This window comes from Piliocolobus tephrosceles, chromosome 11, assembly GCF_002776525.5.
Source record: "Piliocolobus tephrosceles isolate RC106 chromosome 11, ASM277652v3, whole genome shotgun sequence".
NCBI classification, from domain to species: domain Eukaryota; kingdom Metazoa; phylum Chordata; class Mammalia; order Primates; family Cercopithecidae; genus Piliocolobus; species Piliocolobus tephrosceles.
This window is the reverse complement of record NC_045444.1, coordinates 31,452,099-31,461,632: the sequence shown is the minus strand read 5'-3', so window position 1 is coordinate 31,461,632 and position 9,534 is coordinate 31,452,099.

The window sequence follows — 9,534 nt, the reverse complement described above, 5'->3', positions numbered from 1 at the left end:
GCAACTATTGAACCAATGGCCTCTCGTTTTACTATTTTAGATAGTAAGCTGCTAAGTACAATGTTCATGGGGTGTTAATGTTGCTTTGTTCAACAACCAACAGAGATGAGGGCATAGGTAAGTGCTTAGTAAGAATACTTAACAATTATTTTGGATATTGGAATACTTATGAGCACAAGAGTTACACTAAAATTTCTCTCATCCACTGTCTCTGCAAATATGTGGCAGATAATGATCATTTGGGTCATTTCATTGATTGTATGAGCATATATAGAACACCTATATTTTATCTCTTATTTTCAAAATAGATGAGATGCAAAATCCCTTTAAACTGGGGTGGTAGCAGTGGGAAAATGTTTTCAATATATTGCTTTTCTTTGAACATTTTGTTTTTTTTCCAACCAGCAATATAAATCTACTCCATTTTCATTTCTTTAGTGGGAAAAGGCTTATTAGAAAAAAAAAAAAAAAAAAAAAAAGGATAATGGCAAAACTTAGGAAAGCAATTAGCTTTGTATAAAACACAATGTACCGTAATAGTGTATACAAACTCTAAATAAGGCTTTTTAGTGTAGAGCAACCAAAACACTTATGCCAGCCTAAAAATAACTTTCTTCTCATTACTATGAACCCACAGTCAGCAACACCTAGAAGGACAAGAAAAAACAACCCATAAATGGTTTCATAGATGTCCTGCAGAGAGGTTGAATGGTAAATTGTATGTTTTTAATTATACGCATTAATGTCTGCTAGAAAAAAGTGCCCAATAACAATGCTTTCTCAAAGGTAATAATACTCCAAAGTAAGCTCCAAGATAATCACTTAACTGTGTATTATATAGGAGGTCTTTGACGCAGTGGACCGTTTTCTAATTATCTGGCAAGTACGTTTAGAGTGCATGAAAACTTTGTTCTTGAATTTTGTTCTTTAGGGTGGTATGGCTATAGCTTCGCCACCCATAATGCATAGTCTAACTAATGAGAAATATTCCTGCTTAATGTGCAGTACTTAAATAAACAAAGAATTAAGAATTATTCTCACACATTGGAGAATGAGCAAGGCTTACTTGTGATTTAAGTGCCATATATAAGGTCCATGCAACACTATAAATATCTCTCAACCTTCTCACTCCCCATTTCAGAATATAATACCATTAAGGTTTCATTCCTTCAAATAATTTATTTTCTTCTCTTTAAATTCAGTACCAGTTTAGAACAATCTTACTCATCATTCTCATTATAATGGAATATGTCTATAGATCATTCCCAAACTGAAAGTTAACTAATGTGCCTGCTGTGGTCATATTTCAGAGGAGAGTGGATGGATGGAAAAGTTGAGAGCTTGAGTAACCGGGAGGGCTGGATGGTTAATTCCACTGGTTAATTCTGGCAAACTGAAAGTTGTAGAAAGGCCCTGGTTACCTGAGGGGAAGGAAGGGTGGAGCAAATAACAAAATATATTCGTTTTCTTATTTCTTAGATGCTAAAGCTGTTTTAAAGACTTTCTATATGCATCAAAGTAGCAGCATAATTCTGCAGCTTTATCTATCACAAGTTTCAATTCCATCACAAGATTTCTCTAGAGCCACGAGTCTTCTGCCTCAATTGGTACAAGTTCCCATTCTTGCAAAGGTTTTAACCGGGTCTTTCTGCGTTCTCATGTTGATCTTTCAAACATAGGCTTTCTTTCTTTAAAATTATCTCTTCCTCAGTCTTATAAAGTGAAACCCATGTTTTCCCAGGCCATAGATGCCTGCAGGTTATAAGATAAAAATAACAACACTAACAGTTACTTTTATATATGTATGCCCACCTGACCTATGGAAGCTGTAGTCCATAAAAACATTTCTTCCAGGCCAGGTACAGTAACTCACGCTTGTAATCCCAGCACTTTGGTAGGCCGAGGCAGGGGATTCACTTGAGCCCAGGAGTTCAAGGCTTCAGTGAGCTATGATCACACAACTGCACTCCAGTCTGGGTGACATAGAATAAGACCTTGTATTGAAAAAAACTAAAAAATAAAAATAAAATAAATGTCTTCCAAATGGTTCTGGGAGTCTAGAGAATGAAACTCTGTATTTCATGCTCAGAGCTAAATTTTTGAACTCAATATCTTGCTTAATACAAAGTAAGGACCTAGTATATATATATGTCATTTGGATATCTTGCTGACCATAAAGGTAAGCCATGATAAAATATAAATATATTTGCTTAATCACTCCTATATCTAATTACATGAATTTAGGAAAATGACCCAACAGATTCAGAAACAAGTGACTGAGTCTCGAAAAAGATTATTCAGACCAATCAGAATCTCTCTTAAAGGTACAAAATGAATATACGTATATATACACACATAAATGAATATACATATACATATATATACATAAATAATCATTATGGCACTCATGAATAAGTAACAAATGGAAAGATCACAACAGAAATGGATTAGAAAAGATCCAGTGAAATACCAGTTAAACATAGATATAGTTACAAAGTACTGATAGAAAATTATTCTTAACTGACATTGATTGAGTACTGACTATGTCCTCTCCTTCATTTGATCTTTACAAAAATCCTATGAGGTAGGTAAAATTATTATTTTATCTGTAGAAAAGAAGAAATAGAAGCTTACAGAAGTGAAGTGCTTAGCCCAAGGTCTAAGACTCAAACCCCAGTTTGTCTGATAAGAAGACTGAGCTCTTAACAAACTGTAAGCTACTGTATCAGAGAAACTATTTAGTGGTGTGATAGAAATAAAAAATTCTTCAGAAAGTAGACACTAATTTAAACTGTGAAGCCCTACTATGAAGATGGCTGAACTGAGGTCTTTACAGTTACCAGAGACCCAGTATCCTTGTAACTCCTTCCAGTCTCTGCGAAAATCTACTGAAGCTTTTGCTTTTGAATATTCATGATATCTTATTCTTTTTCTCACAGTGCCTATATAGTTCAAGTTGCTGGGGCCTTTAGTGAATCTCAGATTTTTTATAACATAGTACCTTGCCAAAACTGGTCCAGGATTGTCTTACTGTGCTCACAGTAAGACGGCACAGTACTGTGCTCGGGAAGTTGTCCTCTCAGTTACTGTCATTCCCTTTTTCTCCCAGTCTGGATCTTTCCAGTGATATCAAAACCATTGTAAGGTCTCCCAGCCTAATCTGCCAACTGTACTCTCCATTTTATCCCAAATCATCATTGCTGCAAAGAAATCTCCAAGACTGACCACAGTGAAATACTATTTCCAATTTTTCTGGATTCCAGCTGTCAGCTGATCCACTTCTCAGACACTGTGACATTTTCATGCTCAATAGAAAGCCTGAATAGAGACCCCACCCTTCTACTCACCCCTGTTCCCCTAATCTCAGTAGGACAGAGGTTGCAAAGTCCTATTGCCTTGGGCTTCCAAAATCTTTTAGTGATTCTAATGAAAGAGCTCTTTCAGCTTTTAGTCAGTCTTTGCAATCTTCCCCCTACTTCCCTGGGAGCCAGGCACGAGGCCAACAGAGCCAAGGGACAATCTGAGTGAGCAATACCCAAACCCATACAGGATTCAAAATTTCCCCGCTCTTCTAACACTGACCCATTGTCCTTGGAACATATTTGGGTGCCTCTTGGGAGTTACTTCTTTGTTATATTATATATGCCAGTTGAAAGATTAAGAAAGGGCATTTAAGGTTAAATCCTATGATGCACTATAATTGATGATGAGAATGTGGCTTGAGTGGGAAGTTAAGAGAATCTGTCTCTGTCATGACAGATGATTTGAGTGAGAGCTGGGAATCTCACAGGTGAAGCAAGGTCAGACCAGAATGAGAGGTTCTCAAATACAGTTTCAGTAGAGGAACTCATTTTTTTAATTAGTAAATTACTATGAAAAACTTCAGTATATAAAAAACTTAGAAACAAAGTTTGACAATAACACTTCTATTTCTATTTCAACTATCTTTTCTTGTTCTCTACCAACTACCATATTCCAATAGGGACTACTCTAGTATATAGTAGTAGAATAAGTAAGAGAAAATAACATTTGACAAGATATTATTATGCATCAAGAGTTACATACATTACCATATCTAATATTTATAGAGCACCCTTTTACATAACACCAAAGCAAGGCACAGAGAGATAAAATAACTGACCAGATGACTTTGGTCTTCTCTTAACCGTTATATATTATTTTCAGAATAAACTACCCACAGGACATGCTGACGTTTTAAAATAATTATCTAGTATAAAACTGACTTCACTTTAGAAAGAAGTAATTATTATTACGAAGCATAATTCATATGTTACATGAAATTTCATTTGTGATGAAGCTAAAAAATACAAGAGCCACCTTGAAATAATGTTTTTGAGATGTGATTAAATCACCTGTGTATGACTTTATGTGGTAATGTTTTTTATGTTAAATGTGTAGAAAAAAATTCTGCTTGTGTCTGTATTTTATATACTTGTATTATAAACCCAATTGTCTAATATCTGGCTTACTCAAAGAGGAGTTGCTTGTATTATACCAGAAGATAAAAAATTGGTGTGAGTGAAATTTGTAAATTCTGAAAATCTGAACTTAAAGTACATATATATATTTATACATTACATATAAGTTCTATTTATTATATTTAAGAGTCAAAGAATAATAAAAATTGGAGGATTAAACTCTAATTACAGGAATTGCTTGGAAGATGTTTTATATTATAGGAAAAAAAGGCAACTAGCATTGAGCTCATATTGTATATCTAGTTGGACAAAAGAGAGAAGCGTATGTAACATTATTTCAAAGTTCCCAAGGTTACCTCTTTAGTTTTCTTTTAACATGTATGCATTTCTTATTGATGCTTTATGTTCATTTTTTGTTGTTGTTAAAGCATTTGTAACAGAGCCTCGCAATCTCTTTTCTATTTTAGTAATGTCTTCTTCTTCTTTTTTTTTTTTTTCCCCAACTATTCTTTATTTTTTTAAATCAAATCCTTCACTGCAAAGACAGTGAGAAATCTCACAGCATTCTTTTTTGGGAAGCAATTGTTCCTTTTAAGTTAGGTCACAAAAGCGTCTAGAGCTTTTGCTATTATAGAAAACAAGGGGAATGGAGGCATCTCTGGATCTCTGGTCGGCTCTCTGCATTTGTCATTCTCGCTGGCATTACTCATTCTGGCGTATAATACCATTGCCCATTACTAGACGAACTGGCCCTGGCTGGCCTCAAAGTTGCTTTTCACAATAGTTTTTGTTTGTTTGTTTTTTTGTTTCTTTTTCACTCACAAGATTTATCCACAGTTAAGCATGACCATTTTTCTCTTGTTCAGTGTCCACATGAACTCACAAGCCAACCTCCGTCTTAGGTCCTGACACCGCTTGGGTACAGACTGCAAAAAACCAAGGTTTTGTGGGGCCTGAAGATTATATTATTTGGACAAATCTTTTAAGGGTCAGAACAGCAATTACAAATCAAAATTAGTTATGAAAGTAGATAATTATCTGGAATGAGAAAAGAATCTCTAATAGATTACAAATTAGAAAACAAAAACCTTACCCATGAAAAAAACCCACAAAATCCAGTGAAACAAAATATTTAGTGTTGTTAATATTTTATATGTTCTATACCAGTATTAAAAGATAATTAGATCTTTCCTTAAGAATGGTTGATAGAAATTGATTTTTAATAATAATTTTATAATTCACTTTGAGCTGCACAACTTATTGTTATTTTGTATCAAATTTTAGGATTGTTGTCATTTGTTTTCCACAGAGCACCTTTTGGCTCCAGGCATTTCAATCCTATTTTCTCTCCCCTGCCCATATGTCTCTGGTGGTCAGTGTTGTAGGACACATTCAGGTTGCAATACAATCTTGGGTTCTCCTGTTCCACGTCATGATACTGAGAGTGTTGATAAGGTGGATGACAGAAATATCCTGCGAAGGCATTCCCATAGCAAGAGAGCTAGCAATAATGTAACTGTACATAACAGTGGCTGTAAGTCACAGCACTACACCCAATAAATACAAAACAAGTGTAACCGGGACACAACTTATCCTTAGTCAGATTTCAAAAATGTCGATGGTCCTGTGGCCGTTCTGACACCAGCCTACATAAAAGGAGATATGATGAAGGAAACAAGTGGAAAATACAGATAGTTTTAACTAATTATGATGAGGACAAAATATCTTAATTCTGAAAAATGTTTAAATCCTATGACCATGTAAATAGACTGATAGGGCCTCTTGTGGTCAGTAGAATTGGCCTGTTTATGTAGGAGACTAAGACAATTAAGTTCATCATCTTCACATAAAGTATGTCCTTGATCCTAACCATCACACTCTGCAACGTCGATACACAGTTAGTTTTCTTCTACTCTTTCTTTAAACATTTTTTTCTTATGTCTCATATCCCTTTATTTTTCAAATATTTTATATTTCACTCAATGTTCAGATTTCAGAGGAATATGTAAAATAAAATGAGTAGGTTAGAATTTAGGCACTTGGAATTGACTTTGTCCGTCATATGATTTCATACACAGCTTATATTAAACTCTAATTCCTAAATGTAAAGTAGAAAGTTTCATGCTATTGCATCACAAAAGAATCAACTCAGCTAATGCTTTCTCTTTCCCAGAATTCTTTTAGTTTAAGTAATGGAGATTCAACTTATACTAGGCAGGTTTAAGCCAAATAAAGTAAGAATGAATAATAATTACTCATATAAAGTAGAAATGATGAGGCAGCTCTCCAAATCAAAGAAAACACTAGGGAAACCTTAAGAATCTCAGAACCAGGAACCAGAGATTCAGTACTGCTAAAATTATTTATCTTCTGATATTTTTCTTCTTCTTTCTCCCTTTCTCCTTTTTCATTTTGTTACCACATTATTTCATCCTTTCCCCAGGACAATTAGCCATCACACAATTGTAGAGTAAAAAAGGGCAGGTATCCCTACATATATCCTACTTTGGTAAACGAGAGACACATGAGAATCTCTCTCCTCTAGTGACACTAAAATTAAACATTCTAGAAAGAAAATTGATTTATCTTGCTTAGGTAATGCAACCACCTTTGGAAGTTGGAGGAAAGTGGAATAATGTTGTCACCTCCAAACCACTCTAGATCATGGTGCGCCATTGTATAGATGGAGAGGGGTGGAGGCCAATATTTATATATCATAGATTCATAGTAAATTTATAAATATCATAGATTCATAATAAATAATCTATGAATAACTTTATTTATTCATTTTTTTCATCTTATTGTTTGCCTCTATATTACTTCACAGGCTATAGTCTTTCAGTTTAATCCCAAATGCAATAAAACTGTGCTGTATCTACCTAAAATTTAACTTCTAAAAATACAGTTTCTTTTAGGGGCAATTTTAATTGCAGTTATGAATTCTTTTCATGAATTATATATCATTTTCTCTGTGTATTTTACTTAAATACAACACATATAATCCTAGTATTAAAGCTTTCAACAAATATATTTATGCCAGGGACTTAAATCACAGAAAAACCTTGGTGAGTAACACTCCTAAACTATTATCTACATTTTTTGACCTTAAGGTTTTGGTTGAAACATTATCCATGAGTGTAATTGTCATAACAAATTATCTTTTTATATATTTTTCACAGTATTTTTTTTCCTCTAGATGCTCTGTGTCTATTCTAGATTTCTTTGTGATAGATGTGTTTCAAAGAGGAAACCAGAAAAATATCCTCAACCATAAACAGGTGTACTTTTTCATAATTTTCTTACTGCCTCTGTTTCTCCACTTTTATTCTTTAATAGATATTGGGGTGGTGCAAGTTTCAAGGCATAATTTGCTATTATTTTAAAGTTTGTGTAGTTATGAGTTATATCAACCAAGTACGGGATTGGCTGGGAAGAGATTTTATAAAACTGAAGTAGTACCTTCTCTAAAGCTACTTATCCTTTTTAATATTTTATAATCCCGCAATACATCATCTTTTTAAAATATATATATCTTTTTTATTATACTTTAAGTTCTAGGGTACGTGTGCACAACATGCAGGTTTGTCACATATGTATACATGTGCCGTGTTCATTTGCTGCACCTATTAACTCGTCATTTACCTTAGGTATTTCTCCTAATGCTATTCCTCCCCCATACCCCCACCCCATGACAGTGTGTGATGTTCCCCGCCCTGTGTCCAAGTGTTCTCACTGTTCAATTCCCACCTATGAGTGAGAACATGCGGTGTTTGTTTATCCGTCCTTGCGATAGTTTGCTCAGAGTAATGGTTTCCAATTCATCCATGTTACTACAAAGGATATGAACTTATCCCTTTTTTACGGCTGCATAGTATTCCATGGTGTATATGTGCCACATGTTCTTAATCCAGTCTATCGTTGATGGACATTTGGGTTGGTTCCAAGTCTTTGCTATTGTGAATAGTGCCACAATAAACATACATGTGCATGTGTCTTTATAGTAGCATGATTTATAATTCTTTGAGTATCTACCCAGTAATAGGACACTTGGTCAAATGGTATTTCTAGTTCTAGATCCTTGAGGAAACACCACACTGTCTTCCACAATGGTTGAACTAGTTTACACTCCCACCAACAGGGTAAAAGCATTTCTATTTCTCCTCATCCTCTCCAGCACCTGTTTTTTCCTGACTTTTTAATGATTGCCGTTCTAACCAGTGTGAGATAATATCTCATTGTGGTTTTGATTTGCATTTCTCTGATGACCAGTGATGATGAGCATTATTTCATTTGCCTGTTGGCTGCAGAAATGTCTTCTTTTGAAAAGTGTCTGTTCATGTTCTTCGCTCACTTTTTGATGGGGTTGTTTGATTTTTTCTTGTAAATTTGTTTAAGTTCTTGGTAGATTCTGGATATTAGCTCTTTGTCAGATGGGTAGATTACAAAAATTTTCTCCATTCTGTAGGTTGCCTGTTCACTCTGATGGTAGCTCCTTTTGCTGTGCAGTAGCTCTTTAGTTTAATTAGATCCCATTTCTCTATTTTGGCTTTTGTTGCCATTGCTTTTGGTGTCATGAAGTCCTTGCCCATGCCTGTGTCCTGAACAGTATTGCCTAGGTTTTCTTCTAGGGTTTTTATGGTTTTAGGTCTAACACTTAAGTCTTTAATCTGTCTTGAATTAATTTTTGTACAAGGTGTAAGGAAGGGATCCAGTTTCAGCTTTCTACATATGGCTAGCCAGTTTTCCCAGCACCATTTATTAAATAGGGAATCCTTTCCCCATTTCTTATTTTTGTCAGGTTTGTCAAATATCAGATGGTTGTAGATGTGTGGTGTTACTTCTCAGGCCTCTGTTTTGTTCCATTCATCTATATATCTGTTTGGTACAAGTACCATGCTGTTTTAGTTACTGTAGCCTTGTAGTACAGTTTGAAGTCAGGTAGCCTAATGCCTCCAGCTTTGTTCTTTTGGCTTAGGATTGTTCTGGCAATGTGGGCTCTTGGTTCCATATGAACTTTTCCAATTCTGTGAAGAAAGTCTTTGGTAGCTTGATGGGGGTGGCATTGAATCTGTAAATTAACTTGGGTAGTATGGTC